General features: G+C 43.4%; 1 long non-coding RNA gene across 1 annotated transcript; it reads left to right on the top strand.

The window, feature by feature from the left end:
• Positions 1-428: 428 nt before the first annotated feature.
• On the top strand, positions 429-2,670 carry LOC146064592 (uncharacterized). Its single transcript, XR_014471830.1, has 3 exons — positions 429-527; positions 2,038-2,100; positions 2,620-2,670. It is a non-coding gene; the product is annotated as an uncharacterized LOC146064592 (long non-coding RNA).
• Positions 2,671-4,664: the final 1,994 nt, after the last annotated feature.

The following is a 4,664-nucleotide window of genomic DNA, read 5'->3' on the forward strand; positions in this document are numbered from 1 at the left end:
TTCAAAGGACACTACAGTACAGTATACTGTAATGTACAGTACTGTAATTATTTTTACTCAGGACTTCAGAGGAGGATGGAAAGTGTACGCCCCAGAAGGTCACCTCAAACTTTGGCAGCCAGTAAGTGTCCTCCCGACCTGTTCATACAGTACCCCCAGTATCCACGTTGACGTGGAGTCTATTTTATCAAGTGTGGTGGGCACAGCACTTTATTGAAAACAGTCCACGGCTTTTTTTTTTAACACCCCCTCCTCCCCAGCGCAGTTAGCGTAGTTTCCCTGCAGCAGCCCTTCGTAGTCATGCAAATTAGCGAGTAACTCTCACACAGTGCAGGTAAACGCCAGATCCCCTGCGCTGGTGGATGGGTAATCATGCGTGTACAATACTGTATTGCACAGGTGCCAATGTGTTTTATTATTTTTTACAGGGCCAGTCCAGAACAGACATCAGTGGCTGACCACCCCTCCTCGTCCTCGTTACCCCTTTGAATACACCAGTCCCTGTGCTTCCATCCGCCATGAAGAAGGTAAGCATTGCTGCGCATACTGTACAGTATAGTAGGTGTGCGTAGCCCATTTTATTAGGGGTGCACCATTCCAGGGGCATGTCAATCACTGGACATGTCCATCACCGCCTATTATTACACAAAATGCCACACACTTTAATGCCCATTAGAGATACTGTAATTACACACACAGTAATGCCAATTCCACATACAGTACTGTAATGCCATGCACAGTAATGTCCATTCCACATACTGTAATGCCACACACAGTAATGCCCATTCCACATAATGCCACCCAACATACTGTACTGTACAGTACAGTAATGCCAATTACACATACAGTAATGCCACACACCATAATGGCCAACACTCATACTGTAATGCTACACACAGTAATGACCATTTTACATAATGCTACACACCATACTGCCCATTACACATTATGCCAGGGCTTGACCAATGTTTGTAAAACAGGGATAATAGAAAATGTGCGTTCCAATGGTGCACGTCAAAAATTTACACCGTAATGCCGATTACATGTCACACAGCCAATACATACTCTAGTATACCACATGCCATAATGCCCATTACACGTTATGCCACACACCGTAATGCCCATTGCACTGCAAACTGTGATGCCCTCACTGTGATGCCCATTACATGGTGCACCTCACACTTCGTAATGCCTATTACATGTCACACAGACATTACACATTATGCCTCAGACCGTGATGCCCATTCAACATTAAGCCTCACACCGTGATGCCCATTACACATTATGCCACACACCATGCTGCCCATCACACATAATGGTACACACAGTAATGGCCATTACACAGAATGCTATACACTATAATGGCCATTACACATTAGGCAACATACTGTACTGTACTGTATTGCCCATTACACATTATTTGACACACATTATGCCACACACCGTAATGCCCATTACATACTGTACTGTACTGTACATTATTATGCCACACAACTGCGGCTTACCTACAGTACATTCTCATTGCTAGATGTTACATGCTTGATGCCAGGGATTTATTGCTCGATGCCAGGGATTACATCTTATTGCCCTGGTCTACATGCTCCATTCCAGGTGTCTCATGCTCGTTGCCAGAGGGTGTGAAATGCTAATTGCCAGGGGGGTGGGGTGAACTGCTCATTTCCAGGGGGTAACATGCATTTTACCAGGGGTTCCATGCTACCTGAGAAGGGGGTGGTTAAATGCTAATTGACAGTGGAAGTTTCATGCTCAATGCTTGGGGGCACACTGCACACACTTTCGGGAAGCATTAAGCACTCTTCGTATCAGATACAGTACCTGCCGGAGCCGCAGCCTTCTTCCTTTTTAAACTGCATTGCCACATGCCAGAGCCACAGCAGCCTCCTTCCCTTTTGAGCTGCTGCGTATGCTGCACGTCATTTTTGTAAAGCCACCCCCGCCCTATTTACAGTAATAAGAGTACGGTAAGTTTATTAACAGTAAACAGCACTTGTTCTCATTTTTGACATTTTCCCACAGTGACTCCAATTGTAGACCAGGGCACCCTTCCAGCCCCCACCGCCTCAGCCGCTCCATCTGAGAGTAAGTCCTGTCATTTCTTTATTGAGTTTGTGTTTTTTTTTTCTTTCTCTCCTACTGTAATTGTGTCTTTTGTTGGCGTGTCATTGGCCCACGCTGGTAGCGTGGGCCAATGGCAGCCTAGCGCAGCCCTGCGTAGTCAGCGTTGTGTCCATGTCAGGGGGGTGGGGGTGGAGCGTTGCGCCAATGCCTCTGATGCACAAAAGGAGGCAATTGCCACTGGCAGTACTAGTGTACATCCGGTACTGCACTGGCAAATGTCTCCTTTTGAAACAACCACTATCCAGGGCAGCCGTAAGCAGGGAATGCGCAGCGGTACATTACAGTACAGTACAGTATGTGTCTTATCCACTTTGGAGCAGAGTGGATCATCTAAAGTATAGTATGGCGGGCGCAGCACTTTATAAAATTCAGTCCACGCCTTTTTGTAAAGCCACCCCCGCCCTATTTACAGTAATAAGAGTACGGTAAGTTTATTAACAGTAAACAGCACTTGTTCTCATTTTTGACATTTTCCCACAGTGACTCCGATTGCAGACCAGGGCACCATAACAGCCCCCAGCGCCTCAGCCGCTCTGTCTGAGAGTAAGTCCTGTCATTTCTTTTTTGAGTTTGTGTTTTTTTTTTCTTTCTCTCCTAATTGTGTCTTTTCTTGGCGTGCCATTGGCCCACGCTGGTACCCTGCGGGCATTCTACAGGCCCCCCCACCAATTGTTAATGTTGATTTATTATGACCAAAGGACAATACTGTAAGTGAAAAGCCTAGGTTACGTATTATGTCCGTAACCAGCGTACCTTTTATACCTACAGTAGGTACAGTATGTGCGAACAAATCGTGGCGCAGCGTAGCGTACCTTTATTGTGTATTATACACCAAAGAACCAATACCTTAATAATAGATCCCTTCGCAGTACTCTGTCTCTAATCTGCGAATACACCTTTAAGGACAGTGTCCGTAATATACCGTAACAATACACCGTTACACGTTATGCCACACACCGTAATGCCCATTGCACTGCAAACTGTGATGCCCTCACTGTGATGCCCATTACATGGTACACCTCACACTTCGTAATGCCTATTACATGTCACACAGACATTACACATTATGCCTCAGACCGTGATGCCCATTCAACATTAAGCCTCACACCGTGATGCCCATTACACATTATGCCACACACCATGCTGCCCATCACACATAATGGTACACACAGTAATGGCCATTACACAGAATGCTATACACTATAATGGCCATTACACATTAGGCCACATACTGTACTGTACTGTATTGCCCATTACACATTATTTGACACACATTATGCCACACACCGTAATGCCCATTACATACTGTACTGTACAGTATTATGCCACACAACTGCGGCTTACCTACAGTGCATTCTCATTGCTAGATGTTACATGCTTGATGCCAGGGATTTATTGCTCGATGCCAGGGATTACATCTTATTGCCCTGGCAGCAGCCTCCTTCCCTTTTGAGCTGCTGCCATATGCTGCACGTCATATCGCACACTTACTGTACTTTACAGTAATAACCATACAGTAACTAGTGTATTACAAGTAATAATAATAATACTACAGTAATAAAAACTTTATTTTTAAAGCATATTTTCTCATTTTTCCACAGTGCCAAGGGTACAAGAGGACGAGGCAGCCTCCACCCCTCATCCAAATCCACCCATGGATAGAGGTAAAGTACAGTACAGTACAGTATACTGTAGTAATAGTAATGCTTACTGTACTGTAAAGTACAGTATTCAACATGTACAGTATTTCTGTTCTAAAACTGTACATTGTTTGTTTGTTTATTTTCACAGAAGAATTAAGAAGAGTGGTGCAAATGCTGCAGATGATAATAAATCGGATTTTCAATTTATTATTAGAATTAATATAATTTTTTTTTTTTTTTTAATAAAAAATTTATAACAATCATTACTGTCAGTACGTTTCATTAAAGATGGTTTGCAGTTTGTAATTATTACAGTACAGTCTACTGGGCAGGTGTCAGTACAGTACATCTTTCCAAAACTTCTTTACACAGTACCATACTGTACAATTTGAATCATGTGTGGGGACTTCAAATACAGTATAATAAAAAATAAAATAAAAAAAACACAGCACATTAATTTAAACAGGACAAAGTCATACAGTATTTTAGGTACAATAATTTAAAGTACTGTTGGTCACAACAAAGCTTTTTGCAAGGCGTGGCTGTCCTTTGTTCTCTATCCAAAACACGCTTGATTTTGCTCATTGTAGAGTGGCATGTGGTGGATAAGGGGAGAAGAAAAAAGAATAGCGTTAGTACTGAATGGTCACAAGGGTTTCGGGGGGGGGGGGGGACATGTTGGCAGGGGAAGGGGATGGGAGAGAGGGAGAGAGATAATGTACAGTACAGTAAGATCATAAACGTACTTTTTTTCCATTTCATTGCCAGTCCTTTGTTCTCGGTCCCAAACACGCTTGATTTTGCTCATGGTAGAGTGTCATGGTGGATAATGGGAGAGAAGAATAAAGAATACAGTAACGTTAGTACTGAATGGTCACAAGG

Source organism: Crinia signifera, chromosome 3 (assembly GCF_055691185.1).
Source record: "Crinia signifera chromosome 3, ASM5569118v1, whole genome shotgun sequence".
Lineage (NCBI taxonomy): Eukaryota > Metazoa > Chordata > Amphibia > Anura > Myobatrachidae > Crinia > Crinia signifera.